Below are 18667 nucleotides of genomic sequence, written 5' to 3'. Positions count from 1 at the left end.
CGTCAACGTTGCGTTGCATTTTTCTTTTTCTTCGTCTCGTCAATAACTAAGTGAATTTTTTCGAGCCGCTCCCGAACCTAATAACGTAGGTAATTTTTCAATTTGCCCTATTGAACTCGCTACGTAGTTTACCAATGTAAGGTGAACTTTGGATGATAATTTCTAGAAGAAAATGTTTTATTTACCGATTTTAAAATATTGTATTAATGATTTTTAACACGAATTAAAATACAAGCCAATTTTAATGAAGTTAAAAAGTGTTTTTTTAAACAATTCTTTCATACTAACATTATCAATGCGAAAGTTTAGATGGATTGATGTTTATTAGAGTTTGTAGCTTAGACGGCTGAACGGATTTCGATAAAATTCGGTATAGGAGTGGAGGATAGTCTAGAAGAACACATAGGCTACTCACTTTTGTCATTTTTTAATTCCACGCGGACGGAGTCACGGTCGAAAGCTAGTATAACATATATGATTGATAATACCATTACGTCTATCTTACTAAATTTTATCAGATATTTTAATATTTCTCATATCCTTAGAAAAAATGAACGACACTTGTGCACGATTGCATAACACCATTTCACAAAAATGTACATACACTTTTTTACTCCCTTTAAACTTTTTGCGTCTTTGACAAAATGACATACTGCTACAAATTGAAGACAAGTTAAATATTTAGTTTTCCTTGTAGGAAAGGAAAAATAAAATTGGCGAACGCACTTTATAAGTATAATGCGGTATTTTGTAGCGCCATTATAGATTTTAAAACTTACGACCATAATGAGAAACGAATTTTAAACACTACACTTTGTAAGGCCACTTACAATCTTATAGATGTCAAAATATTAATGCAAATTGGAGTTGAGGCGTAGTATTAAAGACGCTGTAACATATTTATAAGTCGTTTCAGTAGTCGACCGTCAGTTATAAAAGCTATAGTTGAGACGAAGAATAATTTCTACAAGTATAGCTACTAAAATTCAGTAAAACAAAAATTTAAATTAAAAACATCTTTCGTAAATTAAATATATCTATTTTTTTAAATAAAGCTCTTGGTTTAAGAAAGCTTGAATTAAATAACTTAATGCTTTAAATAAGACTTTAGTAACATCGTCATAGTTGATTTTAAATTCGATTTTGGTTTTTAAATGCAAAGAATAGACGACAACAAAAGTTTGTCAATGACGTGTTGACAGCCGGCAAAATTTCTGCAGACCCACGACTGAACGGTTCAGCTAATTTACCATAGAGTTTTTAAGTTATAGACCGGTCAATTATGAAAGATTTTTTACAATTACCATCTGGACTATATTTTTTGATGTTTTGCTTTTTATAATTTTTTTAATTGTTACTATCGACAACGTCAAGGTTGAGAAATTAAATTGAAAGTAACTAAAACAGTGATTTACAAAATAAAACAAAGAACAATTTGGAAAAAGTTAATTAAATTAATGAATAATTAAACAACGAACTATCTTATAAGTTCACTATCCTCAAATTGTAAACAGCGAATCATAAAGCCAAGATATTATTATTATAATGGCATTTCTGAATAATTTATAGTCTACATTTCACCCCACGGTTGGCTGTAACGAGAGCAATCTTGTGGGTGACTCGAAAGTAAAAAAAACGACTGGAAAATGTTTCCACTTAAAACATGACTTGTGCATTATGGTGGACAACATTTTGCCTTAGTTAAGACGAGAACGGAATAATAATGACGATTAATATGAATTATGGCTAATTGTTTTCACGTCAGTCGTAGTATTTCAGTAGAAGCTGAACACAGTTGTCTAGACAGTTAGCCGGCAGTAGAACAATGAATGAAGAAGTCTGTAACTAACAGACGGTAGCTCAGGTATGCGCTCATCCTTATGCACAACGCCTACGAACGATTGCACCCATTTGATACTTGAAACAAAATGTTTTTATTAATTTTGTTCAATACATTTGGAATGTATTTAGTTAGTAATTCAAACAATAGTTAAAAAGTCAAAAATGTTGAATGAAATTAACAAAAAATTAAGTACTTTTCTATTTACATTTTTAACATACTTTGCTATCTGATGTAAAAAAACTACTTTCAAGAAATTTTTAAACATAAGTATAGATTTTTAACCCTCAAGTCAAATCGATTGTGTGTCGGGGGTATTGGAGTTAATTTTCTATTTAATGAGACTAACAGTGTGACAAAATTTTAAAATCATTCAAGTATCAAATCCTCTCATTCGGACTTGTCGTGTCTTCAAGTCGCGTTCAAAAGTCACGTAGAGGCGCGGTCGACCGCACGTACACCAATCATCTGAACGGGCCCGTCGAAATATACGCGTCCCTTTTCTACTTATATAAAAATCATATCTTCTCTTTCATCAACAAAGAATATCCACCGGGAAATCGGGATGCTATTCAGGGTTACTAGATTCGTGTGAAAAAAATGAATAGAAGATTGAGCAAAGAAAACGAGGTTAATAAAGTCTGTACGAATTCTTTTTAAATAATATGAACATATAAATAATACGAAGGTCCTTTATCCTTTATCATAAATACACTTTCTAGCGTCAACCAAAGAAATCTAACAGTGTTTGATATAACAAAAAGATTACATAATGCGAGGTAAATAAAATACTAAAAGTAGTTTATTTACCTCGCAAAGTACAAAATTAATTTAAAACATGTGACAACCCTAACGTTAAGCCATCGCAGTGGAATTAGGCTCTAACAGTACTATGTAAGGCGTTACAGATTCCGTTTGATATCCTCCTTTGGAGTTCGGTGTGCTGTGGTGTGAATGGAGTTCACTACTTTATAAACAGGTATAAAAAAAATTATTTATCAATACACAGGTTCAGTGCGCATTGGTTGACTACACATATCTTTAAATTTCTGTCTACCTACGCGCTGCTACGCCGTAGCTCTACGCAACTTTTGTTTTAAAAATTAGACAAAGACTTTTTTATTTTCTTATATGTTCTAACGATATCAATGCGAAAGAAATACTGAATAACTTTTTTTTTTTTTTTATAACATTAGGTGGCAAACGAGCTAGCGGCCACCTGAAACCGCCAAAATGGCGAAGCGACCGCTGCCCATAGACATCCGCAATTGCAGATGCGTTGCCTACCCTTATACGACGGAGGAGGAGACGCACATAAAGAGGATATTTCCCCTTCCTATGCATCTCCTCCACCGTGAAATCCACTTTCTCTTTCCAACCTCTCCTTATAAGAAAAGGGTGGTAAAGAGAAAGGGACTTAAATTAGGCCTCCGGCACCACACTCATCAGACGAAACACGGAATTGCTTCCATTTCACGCCTGTATTCTGTGTGGTCGTGGTATTACACCGGGCGTGCCGGCCCATTCGTGCTAAGATGTTAAAGCGGGCACTACCACTGTTAACTTCATAGCTGCATCTTATTTATTTCCATCGTCGATGTCAATATTAAATTCTTAACTTACGGTACTTTTTATTTCTTTTAATTTAAGCAACAGCAAAACTGGGCTATGTTATGTTTAATTGCCCGTCGCCGTTTTTATCCTATCAATATTCAATGCTAGTTATTGAGTTTCTTTAAGTTATTTTGAATGCATAGGGAGTTGAATATTGTAGTCGTAATACACCAGAGAGTTTTGTCACCACGCTGTCTGAAACAAGCGCCGATATCATTTCGTGGGAGGCACGCACGACCGCTCCTAGTGCGACGTCTGGAAGATATTCTTTCTCTATTTCAAAAATGTAGTGGAAACACAGAAATAAAGAAAAATATAGGCTACAAAAACGTGTACTTTAAAATATACATATGCGTAAAGTTAAAATTGCAGAAAGTAAGTCAATTTTAAATGTTCTGGAATTTCGAAAATTCCTCTGAGAACACTACAAAACATTTTAATCTAATAACACCTATTTTAAATATCGGTACCAATAAAAAGCTTGGTGTTGAACTCTCGACTTCCCACATTATCAATCTGAGAAAAACTCGAAGCGTAAAAGACCACGTCCAACGATTTTTCTGGTCAAACGAGCGTCAAACGGAACGCGGCACTGCGCGGCCATCGTCGATCTATCAAAGATTCGCGCGCTGAATTACAAATTCGAAATGACCAATCGGCAACACCGAACTAAAGAGTCCTATCACCACTCACCATAATACCCAAAATTCAAACCTAAAACTTTGCAATTAAAGGTACTTTTGCAATACAACAAATATAAATCACTTTTAGGGCAGTCGGAGAGATTTGAATTTAATTACCAACTCATAGAGTCTCATTTCAAACGGCAATTGAAATGTGGACGTCTGCTTATGGTGAGTGATTTGAGAATATAAACTATTTCCTGTTAAAATGTCTCTTTCGCCCATTGTTGTTGGTTTCTCTTTGTAGTAGCGATGATGTCATATGCACCTTTCGAAGGAATCGTAAATATATTTTATTGTTTTATTTAAACGTTTTACAAGTTATTTTTTCGCGGGTCATTATAACGGATGTACATTTATTGTATATATCCTCGATTGTAGGGTGTCCAAATAAACCCCAATTACTTTTAAAATCCATAACATGCAAATTAAGCACAACTAGTCTAGAGGCGGAGTTTGTCTTCTACTTTTTTTATAACATAAGGTGGCAAACGAGCAAGCGGCCACCTAAATCCGACCACTGCCCATAAACATCCAGATTTGCAGATGCGTTGCCTACCCTTAATTGACGAAGGAAGAGACGCACAAAAAGAGGACATTTCCCCTTCCTATGCTTCTCCTCCATCGTCAAATCCACTTTTCCTTTCCATCCTTTCCTCTAAAGAAAAGCTGGAAAGGGAAAGGGACTAAAATTAGATCTCCGGCAACACACTCATCAGACGAAACGCGAAAGTTTTTCCACTTCACGCCTGTTTTCTGTGTGGTCGTGGTATAACACGGGGCGAGCCGGCCCATTCGTGTCAAGATATTAAAACGGGAAAGCAAGCAAGCTTCTAGCAAAGCATTTTGATTTTGTAAGTGGACCACCGCAGATTTCCGCGACAGTACAAATAGAATTAAACAAATCCTTCATAACAGGTACTAATATTGTTAAAGGATCTAATTATAAGAGAAGTATGAGTAACTGAAGTATGCACCTTACTCAAACACGATAACGCTGAGTTTTTAACAACAGTTTTAAAGACGAATCGAACTGTTCAGATTAAACTACGTGTGTTGGAGTCTAGAGGCTAGAGCATAGTCAAAGTAAAAGTTTTTACTAATCAGTTCGGCTATTCAGTTAGAAAAAGTGTATATAGTGGGCTTAACCATTCCTTTTCCTAATTAGTTATACCTAAATTCAAAAATAAACAAAACACTTAATAAATCGAACACGTTTCAAATTGATTCGTTGCATTTTTATCTTTTCGTTATAATTTGAGATTGCCAGTTATAAAGTAGCAATAAAAAACCATAAATAAAGTTAACAACCCTTCACTGCAGGTGGAATGGAAATAATTTATTCAAATAAATCTTGCGAAATTTTCACTAGAGCGGGTGTAGGAGGCCCCCGGGCGTTGTTATACAATTCTTTTAAGTGCACCGACGAGATTCTTTTAGTTACCAAAGTAATGGAAATGCTAATAAAAACGTGAACCGCGATTTTCAAAGAAAATCTTATTTTAACTTTCTTACTTACTTTAAATTTATTAAAAAAAAAAAACAAAGTTTAAAGCGTCGAAAGAAAAAGTGTGTAGTAATTCCTTTGACATTTTAAAGAAAGTAATCTTACGATGAATATATTAAAAATGTATGGAAGATGTAATTTATATACGAATTGTTAAAATAACACATAATAAATCCAATTTTCGGTATGCTATTGAAAAAATATTTTCACACTATGCAAATAACTAAAAAGCCATTTTTTAAATTTGGGTATGTTTGTGTCTTTTTGTCCTAAGATAGTAAGTTAGAAGACAAGAAATTTTAACCTCGCTTGATTCGATAATAAAACACTAATTATTATTGTCAAAGATTTTCATTAATCATACCAAAAATGCGAAAGTTTAGATGGATGGATGTTTGTAGCCTTAATAGATTTCGATGAAAATTGGTATAGATGTAGAGGATAGTCTGGAAGAATATATAGGCTACTCATTTTTTTTAACTCCACGCAGACTGAGTCGCGAAAGCTAGTGTTAATAAAAGGTATAAGATAAGAGATAAGTTTAAAAACATTTCTCTACGTAATAATGTTGAATGTAGGAAGGAGAGGAAGTACAGAGCTCGTAAATAAGAAGTCAGATAAAGTGGGCATTATCGTTTTCGTTTTAATTTCGCTGTACATTAATCATCTCGACTCGAGTCGCGAGCTATTTATCACGGCCGGGTCTTTTTAATTTGTAGCGCTATTTTAGGGTTGTTTTTTTCTTACTCTATACAAATTTTGTTGTGTATTTTATAAAATGTATGTACTTTGGTAGAAAACAAGTTTTAATAAATCAATTATTGGAAAAATCGTTTAAAAAACGACTAAATTGCCTTACCTATATACATATTGAACTGTATTTATTACATTTATTTATTGACGTATATAACATTGCGTTTAATACCGGTTTAATCAAAATTTTATTAATTAATGAAAAACATCCTTTATAACATACTAACTATTGTTCATGACAGTCGATAGTCTATGTTATTCACAGATAAATTACCTTTCTAACGGTAAATGATTTTTTAAGATCAGTTTAGTAGTTTTTATGTTATATATACAAAAATACAAATCTTCCTCTTTATAATATTTGTATAGAAAAAATGTGAATAAGTATTTTTCAAAATAAAAATCATCTTTTATGCTAATTACGCTATAAACTTTCCGAGAATAGAAACATAAAATACTCAGAGAACAATAATAGATTTTTCCAAAAATATCTATCAGACTATTATCGCAATGCTGGGCTACCGTTCTCATGGACAGAGGTAATAAAACGTCAAAATTATGAGAGGATATGAATAAGCGGGTTTTTTTACGATGCGCGTAGTTCGAGCCTTAAACAAAGGAAGACTACTGAAGGTTCATCTGCAAGTTTGTGTCTCAAAAGAAGAAAGAATAATATGGATATGTCTTTGCTGCATCTATTTTTTAATTTTGAATTTACTTATTTTTGAAAACTTTCATAAGATGTAATATGAATACTTTGAACTCTTGTTTATCTAGTTACATATTTATAGGAAAACTTAGAAGCATAGACATTGTAAAACTATAGTATACAGGGTTAGAGAAGTACAGTTCTAGATATACACAGTATGAAAAGGGTACTGGTAGCCAAGTAGGAATACCACACTTTATTAAAACAGAAAAAAAGAAGAAATTTCAGCCTCGATGCAATGAACAGGATAATATTTTAAATGCCAAAAAATATGCATAGAAGTCATATCCACACTATTCTTGCTGTACGATGCGCAGGCGCCCGTTTTGTCAACAGGCCATTGCGGTGCGACCGCCATGGTTTACGACATCGTAAATCTACGCCCCGGCCTCTGGCTAGCTCACAGGTGTCAGTACCTGCACGTTAGGGGGCTTTTTTACCTAGATCATAACGTAAACATTATCAACTCAAAATCTGAACTGAACGTCAAGGAAATTGAAATAAATTCAAATATTTATAACAAAATGTTTTAATGTTTTAATTTGCGTAGCAGACAGCGAAAGGAAAACTTCATTTTTTTCAATCTTAAAAGTACTGTACATTAACTTACAGAAAAAAAAAATTAAGTAACATATTGAACATTGCAAGAATTAAAATAACACTAAATGAATAAAAAAAGATACTTAAAAGCATCAAAGAAAACTTACATCAATAAAGCGTAAATTCAAAATAAAAATCTACAGTACACGTGTTAAACCATTATACATATACGACACACACACGCGTAAGTCACGCACACTAACGTAATTCTCAACCAACCCTTCAAACGCTACTAGGAAGACGAGTAAGTAGATACTCTTTAGATCGTCATCTAAGATTTTTCTTTGAAGTGGCAACAACGTTTTGGGGTAAAATTGAATATTAATAGCGAAATTATACCCCCAACCGTCCGCTCACGGCTGTTTATTACTTTATTAAGACTCTCTTCTTGTTAATGTAAGATAAACAAATCGTTGGGACCTTTATATGTTCCGAGAAGGAATAGTGTCAAAAAACGGTAGCATTTTATTGCTTAATCGCGTGTTTCTTTTTATTATTTACAATTATTAGCTTAGGTTATTGTGGTCACGTCATTTAATGGCGATAAAAGGTTTTGAAGTATAATAATCATAAATTGAGAAATAACATATTAATCAATCTTGGAAAAAATAATTAAATATTAAAGATAAAAAATAATTATTTTAACAATAATCGCTTGAGTTTCTACGAAAGGGTTTAATTTGAAAAAGGAGACTAGCCCATGACTTAATCTAATACCTAGATAAATACGACTAAAATAAAACGATAAGTACTAAAACTAAGCTTATTATCGATCAGCTTAGTTTTAGTATACTTTTTGTAATAACTGTGCATTAGATAATAAATCAATTAAAATGTGAGTCTCTCTCTAGACAAAGTGACTTTCGATATTGCTAGTTGAATCGACAATATGTTTTAAAAATTATAGGAATAAAACGTGACAAGCACGTGACATATCGAGGATTATTGTTAATTCGATACATTTATGACTTTTCTATTTATTTGACTAGGATATCTGATTATTAAAGCAACAAGTATACTTTACCTACATTACTATAAAAGGTGTCAAATAGATCTGTAAATATGATACTTTTTTAATTAAGGAAAAAAAGATAATGCAAAAACACATTATTCTTCGTTTCATTGCTTGCGTTGAATTTTCTTAGAAGCAATAATTTTTTTTCATTGTTTATTGTTATACGTCACGAATAAGAATTACGATCGAAGGTAAAGACAAATTAGCGACAACATTAACAAAAAAAAGGAATAGTCGGCTATGATTTAGTATATTTTTAGAATGGCGATAAACGTCAGATGGTGACCCAGCTACCCTTAGCGGTTTGAATTAAGTCATATATTATACGCAAATTGTTTTAGATAGTATCAAAAGTGTAAGGTTACTTTTTGTACTTCAACAATCGTAAAGTTTTTCTACCATTGATTTTGATCTTGAATTTATTGATCTATTTATAACATACGGTTTTTTATTTATATTTATACGTGTAGTATAAAAACAATTGATTCTTGTAAAGTACATTTTTTAAACTGATACTTTTAAGTTCGAAATGAAGAAATTTGATAAGTTCGGTTTAGTAATTTTATAAAAATCGATATTTTCAAAAACCCGGCACAAGCATGGATTCAGATTCGGACAAGAATAAAAAAAACAGTTTATTATCGATATTATAAGTAAAGCAAATAAATCATGTGTATAAAATGTTATTTTTTACACATACAATTTTATTTCATTAACTGTGGGCCACAATTATTCATAAGTACGTTTCCGTACTGTTATCGACGTAATTTACATGAGGTTTGTACAGCGCCCCTACCGGCGATAAAGGACACTAATAAATTTCATACAAAAATCGATATACAAATACGTTCTCGCAAAAGTTCGTGATAGTTCCTCTGTATACAAAACAACGTGGGCGTCAGTTTATAAAACAAAAGACAAACAAATTGTTCTTTAAAAAACTGTACCCTTAAAGGATCACAGTTAAAGGTCACCCTGCATCACTTTACATAGAGTAATAGCCAAGGGACCAGCGTTTAGCGACAACGTCCAACGAAACCATTTTTCACTTGCGAGACTCAATTTCACTGTTGTCGTTTTTCATCCAACCCCCTCCCGGGGACAAGATCTCAGATAATAAAAATAAATATAAACTCTCACTACCTTATTACCCTAACAGGATAGACAGAGTTTATAAATTTGGCGAGTACGCATTTGAACTATATTAATATAAAAAGTAAAGTAAATAAATATGGGTATTGCTAATAGCATTTTATTCAGCGATAATATAGCTTTTTAATGATAAGAAAAAAAATTTACCGGCTCTGTACTTTTTTCAATGTTTATTAATGTACACAAAAATACGAAGTTTCCTCTTGTTTTTTTTTAATATAGATCATTATTTACCTTTAATTAAAATAATATTAACACTGTGTACTCGTATAAAATAAAAATTACCAGAAATCTTAGCTATAGCTAGTAATAGCAACTTTAAAAAATATGATACACTTAATTATTTAAACTTATATGATTATTAACATAATCAATTTAATTTTTGATCGAAATACCGATGCCAGTTTTGGTTGGTATCAAACCTTGACTGGCTTGATAACTCAAAGAATATCAGTTAATTACTGTGGCCTTAACGGCCGTTCAAAAATTGCCATAGCGGTCGGTATTTCACGACCACAAGGCGGGGTATTGGTAAAGTTTTCAACTAGCAATAATCGCACCTCGGATTAACCTCATTGGTTACGATATTGCCTCTGCGCAAAGTTAAATGTCCTTACCCATAGAGAGGGATCTGCCGTACTCGAGATAACATAACTACATCGCGTAACAAGTTCCCTTCAGCGCCATCTGTTACTGTAAAATTTAAACTATCAAGTAAGATATTTTTTTCTTTTGGTGCTTTTATTTTTTGTAGAAAAAATCATTTTTTTTCTATGTTCTATAACTAAAAGCTTTTAAATTATTGAAAACAGAAAGTCTGAAAATATTATTTCTTAACGCCATCTAGTGCTAAAATACCTAAACTAAGCGGGACAAACAAGAAGCGTATGCGTCAAGTATGGAACATACTTTTTTAGGCACTTGGACTAATTATGCACATTTTTTATTGCATTGCGTTTCAAAATGCTAAATGCACAAAGCCGATTAGATCGTTATTTTAGGTATGTCTATGCTAACGACATAGATTTATTTTATGTTTTTGAACGCTATGTTATCCAAAAGTAAAGTTGAATCTCCACAGGATGTTTTTACAGATGGTCCTCTATGGCACAATCCATCGTAGTCAGTACCCAAATAAATTGAAATTATTTATATGTAGATAATTTGTATGTACTTATTAAATAAAAAAAATAAGTGTTACATCACGAAAAATTGCGGATTCTTTTCGTCCAGTACAATTGCGCCAAAATCCATCGAATTTGAATATTTAAAAAGAGAAACGTTACAAATACCTCACCGAGGGCGCTGATTGGTCGAGCCGCGTCCGAATTTCTCCGAACGTGAAAATGACAGTACCACAATCACGCACGCGTTCCGTTACTGCACATTTCAAAAATAGAACACGCCGGCCATATTGAGTAGGTGGACGGTAGCGATACATGCTCGGCCTATTAATCAGTTTATTTATTTTATCGCGCAATAAAATATGCATACGGCGCGCAATGAACGCATAAGTTTCCCGTGAAAATTGCCATTACGTTGAGAATGAGATTGTATCACGGGGCCAGTGTCCGTTAGTACTCAGTACTGAGTATGATTCCGCGCTGAATAATATCGGTCTTCGAGACCCATAACACGTAACATGCAGTGTAATGGATACTGTCGTCAATGCAAAATTGCTATTTAAGTGACGTGATGTTGGCAAAACAAAACTTTTTTTTTAAATTGAGTCATAACTGACCAATATCATTACTATGTGGACCACAAAGAGGGCAAAGCATATAGTATCCTGCAGTATATGAGATGCTAGCTGTTGCTCGCGACTTCGTCTATGTGAAATTAAAAAAATATTAAATATAGCCTATTACTCATTGGTAACGTAGTTTTTTAATGGTGAAAGAATTTATGGTAGTTTTCGAGCTCTTACAATAATTACAAAAGTCCAAAAATGCAAACCTTTCCTTTTTATATTAGTATAGATATATATATCGACAGTTACGAAATGTTACGTCACAGACTCAACTTGCTCTCCTATCAACCTATTCTGATCAGAATTAGATTAAAAAAATCAGCACTCCATACACAAATGCGGATAAACAAGAGAAAAACGGTATTTTAAATTGTTTACGTTTTTAGAAATCGGGGTCTTTTATATAGTTTCATAAACAAACGAAGTTATCATCGAGCTAACACATACATAATGTATTTCTAACGGTAAGGTTAATCAACTATACAAGACATGACAGCTGGCGCTGCCTCAGTCCATCTGGCGAGTAGCCAGATTTGTAATCTTTGCAAATACAACATGAATTTGGAGCAAACCGTTATTGGTATATCGGTAAAAACAAAAATACGTTACATGCATGAAGCGACGCCATGTTGTAACGTCACAACTCTTAAACGAAATATGCTGAGGTTATTAAAAAAATTACTTTAGTTTATAAATCAAAATTATTTATTTAAGATTGAATTCAGAGTTTAAAAAAGTTCTGTAAATTTTACACTAGTAGTATAGTAGTTTTTTAGTTTTTTTTAGTTTTTTAGTCATAGAACTTAGTTTTAGCGTAAAAGTCAAAACAGAATAGTTTATCAAAGCCCTTATTTTAACCGCGGATATAACTTGTCTATTCAACTATGACCCTGCAAAACATATTGAATATGTAATTGTGTTATGAAATTTGCGGAGTAGCGGGGTCATGTTATACTGGTTGGATGGCATCATTTGTCTTGTCAGATTTGGTGATACCACCATCGACAATGTGATGGCCAGAGATTTGTGTAATGCTGGCTATGAATAATTTTTGTTATCTACGCATTCGAACTTTGGTGGAATAATAAAAATTATTTTCGCTCTTACTAATATTATAAATGCGAATGTTTAGATGGATGGATGAATGTTTGTTAGAGTAAGTGTAGGGCTTTTTATTAAAAAAGAACTATTCAAAAATATGCTGTAATTACTGACATCTTAGGCAACAAAGAAGTGTGTGTTTACGCTTTATTATAATAATATAGATGATTGAAGTAATCTTCCTTTTCTTTTATTTAGATAACACTAAAATCAACTACAACATGCCGAGTTTCATATATGTCAGATGAGTGTGGTGTCGGAGTTCGGAGGCGTAATTTAAGTCCCTTTCTCTTTACCACCCTTTTCTTATGAGAGGATGGGAAGGGGAAGTGGATTTGACGATGGAGGAGATGCATAGGAAGAGGAAATATCCTCTTTATGTGCGTCGCCTCCGTCGGATAAGGGTAGGCGACGCATCTGCAATTGCAGATGTCTATGGGCAGCGGTCGCTTCGCCATTTTGGCGGATTCAGGTGGCCGCTTGCTCGTTTGCCATCTTATGTTATAAAAAAAAAAACTAAAGTGGTACAGCATTTGTACATACACACATATTTTATTCCTCTAGACGCAGCAATATTAATAAGAAAGCAACCACCACTACACTCAACATAAACACTACAACCCCTAAGAGATATAAATATACATTAAAAATCAAACCGCAAAAGAAAATCCTTTAAATTATTCAGTGCCGTGATTTTCACCGTCTTTGTAAGTCACTCGGCACCTTGTGGCACTTAGCGCGGCACCTTGGGGGTTTGCCTTCATTCTTTTTACCCCGAATATTATTAACATATTTCATTCGTATATTTATCTACAGAATTCAGATTACAAGTATGGAATACCGACGCTTAGGGATTTGCTATGTTTTTTATAATCAAAATATTATTTAAAAAGAATAAATTCTATTCCAAGAAATTCGTAATTATCATACTAATATTATAAATGCGAAAGTTTAGATGGATGGATGTTTGTTAGAGGTTGTAGCCTAAACAGCTGAACGGATTTCCATGAAATTTGGCATAGACGTAGTCCTCTACGTGGCCTACACATAGACTGAGGACAGTCTGGATAAACACATAGGCCACTAACGTTTATTTTTTCTAATTCCACGCGGACGGTGTCACGGGCAAGAGCTAGTAAGTTAATATTTTTTTCTACATCGCCTTTAATATTAGAAAGCAACATATTGTTTATTTTCATACTTTGCGTTATCTATACTAATATAAAAAAGATGAAAGTTTTGTATTTTTGTATGTATTGAAATAACTCAAAAACTACTGGGCCGATTTCAAAAATTCTTTCGTCATTAAAAAGCTATATTATCAGTGAGTAACATAGGCTATATTTTTTATTATTTTTTTTAATAACACAAGGACGAAGTGGCGTGCAACAGCTATTCAAAGATAAGTCAAAAAGTTTTAAGCCGTGACTTATGTTCCGTAAGGGATGCAAATAGTAGTCAGTCCTATTTACTAGGCAAATAAGCAACTGGCGCACACAATTTGCCGGTGGCACGTCTATACCAATATCTATCGCTTTGTACAATAAATTATTTTCTTCTAACTATAATGCAACATTAAATTGTTGGGCAAGTGTCGCATCGCCAGGAAGCGGTAGTCGATTTGATTCCTGACCGGAATATATTATTTGATATGTCTCCACCGCCGTCAATGTCACCGTACATTACTTACCAAACTTGGCCGGGAATAGTAAGTTCATTTCTTAATACTTAAGGGGTATTTTCACTGAACTATTGTATCTCTTAATCAAATCTCTACTTACTAGCTGTTGAACAGAAGAACAGAGTCAGAACTTCGTCCGAGTGTAATAAAAAAATACAGCTGTTACTCTCTGATAACGTAGTTTTTTCTGATTGAATTTTTGAAATTCGTCTAGCAGTTGTTAAGTTATTCTAATATGTACCAAAATACATTCTTTCCTTTTTTTATTATTAGATAGATAAGAGTAAAGTGATGCAAACAGTAGTAATGTTCAAGAATGTAAAAAATTCGGGCGAAGAGAGGACAAGTTAATAGTTTTTGCTTATGACGGATAATTCAAAAGTAACGTATTAATTTAACAAAATAACTCATTTGTTTTTCAAAATGTGTAATGCAAAATAATTTTTAATTACAGTGTTATGATGAAAACGCCCTTTTATTGTAACCAATTGACGCATTTTAATGTTACAATGCTCTCACCGATTACTAATATTGAGCTTTGCTCACTTAAATATCTTTGTTATGACGTCATTTTTGACGTAACTTAAATTTGAAATGACGTCATAACGAAGATGTACATTTCCATAACAAAATTTAGTTGAATTTTTATTCATGAAAATAATTTATTATAATTTAAAAATGTTGTTTTCATTTAACAATTTCTGTATGTCATAATCTAGAAAAAGCCTATCTGAACTATACTAATATTTTCATAAGAATTACGTTTTATTGTTATACTTTAAAATGAAATAAAATCACAAAACATCCACAGATGTAAAACATTTGTACAATCATCAAAACAGAATGTCACCCCAATACAACCCCAAGGGCCCGTGAGTTCACTTTAAAGCCCCCGCAGATAATAAAAACGCTTGTCTATAGTCCTACTACCTTAGACAATAAGAGGGGTCTATAAAGAATGTGACCATTCAAGATAGACTCGCATCTACAACTTTTCTTTTACATTTTTGAAAGCCAGTTAAATTTTAAGAGGTCAGTAATACTGGTTGTGGATTTAGACAATACTGTAAAGGCAAATGGCTCGCGACGGCAACTTTAAATCGTCATTACACAGGTTAGAGCGTTTTTATATTTGGAAATGCAAGGTGCTTAGTTTAACATATTTCCGCGGTGCAAGAATATACAGGGTGATTCGAGAAATTAATACGCAACTAAGCAACATTTAAAGATAGTTACGTATGTAAGTAATTGAATATCGACATTGGTGATTTAACTAACAAAAAAAAGTAGATAAATCATATATCCTAGTTCCCTCGATAAGTCACCTAACACACTAAGCATGCAATTAGTTTTTTCTTTCGCAATATTTTTTTTATAATGGTCTACATCAATATTGGAAAATAGAACATCCTGTAGCATACAAGAGCGTATCTGTAAAGAGAAAATGCTAATAATAAAGAAGGCAATCCTTTTCCCTCGCAACGTAAGGGCCCGTGCACACTGTTCCCCAGAGCATTCGGGAATTACGCACCTGCCTGCTCGCGCCTTTATTTATTGAACCGTTTAACTTAAGCTACAGTAGCAAACTGATTGGCAATAATAAACAAAAGTGCCATTCATAAATATAAATTGCATTTTATTTAATTTTTGATCAATAGATGGCGCTGTACTTGATAATATTTGAATTATTCAGGTACAAACACATAAAAAAACGCGTTTCTTTTAAAGGGATATAAAAAGATCCTCAAACCGTGTCAAATGGGGGTCTTATTATGTAACTATGGTTTATCGAGTATTTTTTCAAGGGGAGACGGCATTAGTTTAAATTTAGAAGTGACAACTTCGTAAAATTATGTTAAACACTTAAATAGGGGATATAAATTCGATTTATTAGTAATTTATTTACAAGTACTGTTAAATTCGAGTACGAACACACCTGATCTACCCGGCACCACGTTTTCTACCTCCAGGTTAATCTATCTTCCGTCACCTCAGTCGTCACTCCTTGATCAAGTCACCTTTCACGCAATATGTCCTTCACCTTTTTTGCTACCTTTACCGGTGTACCTCCACACTTATTACTGTTCTTGTTGACTGCGGCTACACTTTTGTAAGAGTTATGTCCTCTTTGTATGTATGTATACTATATTGACAAGCTTTCGCCCTCGAATTCATCCGCGTGGAAAAAAAAAACAAAAACAAGCAGCATATGTGTTCTTCTAGACAATCTTCCAGATCCATGCCAAATTTCATAATATTAGTAATAATTCTGACTTCTAGATTACGTGAGAAAAAAGGTAGAGGGCGCTACTGGGTCGAGAATACGTCATCGTTTCATAAACGGTGGGTGTCCCTGATTACTGTATCAAATACATTCCTTGATAGTGAAGTTTCAAGTCATGAAAGCTGTTACCTGACTACACAGAAGTCTCGGCAGGTATTCAAAGACGGTGCGCGAAGTATTTGCATATAAATTGCGACTTGCCAAAGTCTATTCCGCGCGAGCTTGGAAGCTCCGTACATCCATCTCTCTGCTACTTACGGTTAGTAAGATATGACTTTGGAGTACGGATTCAAGAATCATTTTATTTAAATTCATTTGCCTGCAAATCGGTGCGTTTTTAAGGAAGGTAAATACGAGACAAAATACTCCTAATAACATATATTTTGTAAAAATTGATTAATTTCAAAAATAAGACCGACTGGAGCCTTAGAACAATGCGAATCGAATAACACTTTAACATAGAAATTTAGCTTAGACCATAGGACATGGGCGTCGTCAACCTACGATTTAGTTTAGGTTTAATCTAAGGAGTTTAGTAGCTCCCATTAATATGGTCTTGTTAAAAGCATTTTTTCTTTTTACATTTTCCGACTCTGCGCCCTGGTGACGCTTTTTGCAGGTCTTCAAGAACAGTCGAAAACGAAGTATATTTTTTAAAATTCCTATATACAGTCTGAAAGTTCTCAAAGTAATATCCACTACCTTTCTCAAGGCACGTGTCTTTGCATACGCAAATATTGTGCCGGCGTGTCAGTGCCTGCTGCTTCAGAGGCGTGATTTAAAATTCTTCCCGCGTCACTCTGCTTGAAGTTTCGCCGACGCCAGATAATCCATCTAAAGGCCGGTGGATTACGGTTGCTATGGATACGAGATTATGGATATTATATTGAAGTTTACCATCGTGTTTACCGGTAAAAGTTGTTACATATATTATGGCCGGCTGATGTATATTTCGCCCGCGACTCCATCTTAGCTAAGACTATCCCTTACCAAATACCAAATTTCATTGAAATCCGTTAAGCCGTTTAGGCTACAAACATCCATCCATCCATCTAAACTTTCGCAATTATAATATTACTAGCTGTTTCCGTGCGACTTCATTCGCATGAAATGATGAATATTTTATTTTATTATTTACATGTGTCAAATTATCAATTACAAATGTCAAAATGACATGACTTGATGACAACCTTGCTTCCTTGATGTCGGCAGCAACCTATGGTCTCTTTTCCACATTAGGATTTTTATCCAAAATATTTACCCCCCTAAGTTTAATGCCGAGAAAATTTATATCCTAAAGCGTGACGTAAGTGTAGGGCTTTTTATTAAAGAAAGAATTATTCAAAAATGTGCTGTAATTGCTGACATCTTAGGCAACAAAGAAGTGTGTGTTTACGCTTCATTATAATAGTATAGATAACGATTATGAATTATGATTATTCATTTTATTGTGACCTCCTGTACTTTACTATGATGTATCACTGATCTTATTTCAAATTGTAACTGCGTACGTAAACACTTTTGATTAAACTTTCGCACAACTGTCGTGTTATTGTCGATTGTTTCGCAGCCAATTCAACTGTTTAGTTGCACAACTAAAAATCGAGTAGTGTGCGCACCTCCATATAAGCTCATAGGAATCAAAGCGCTACTAAACAGTTGTGCGATAGTTTATTCAAAGAAGGACACGCTTTGACTCTAATTAATAATTAATTTAAATAATAAAAAAAGTTACAATTATTTTAAATGTTGTATCGGGATAGTTTACAATAGCAACAAATTACTCACCTAAAAGTTACTAATTATACCGTTTTTATTGAAAAAAAAAATTATTTTGACCCTCGATTCCGGGTCATATCGACCCCGCGTCATTCTATCGACAGGGTTAAAGATGTCGTCGAGTGACATACCGACGAATTGTCGGAGGGGAATTATAACTGTTGCGAAGGGAAAGTAATGTTTTCCTTGTTCTTGTGGA

At 33.5% G+C, this 18667-nt stretch overlaps 1 protein-coding gene across 8 annotated transcripts in view; it reads right to left on the bottom strand.

The window, feature by feature from the left end:
- The window catches only part of LOC106104251 (protein trachealess), a 144144-nt gene that overhangs the window by 60266 nt on the left and 65211 nt on the right, over window positions 1-18667 (bottom strand). The gene's annotated exons all lie outside the window — the stretch shown is intronic.

This window comes from Papilio polytes, unplaced genomic scaffold, assembly GCF_000836215.1.
Source record: "Papilio polytes unplaced genomic scaffold, Ppol_1.0 DF823691.1, whole genome shotgun sequence".
Classification (NCBI taxonomy): Eukaryota; Metazoa; Arthropoda; class Insecta; order Lepidoptera; family Papilionidae; genus Papilio; species Papilio polytes.
This window is presented reverse-complemented; position numbering and strand designations above follow the sequence as displayed.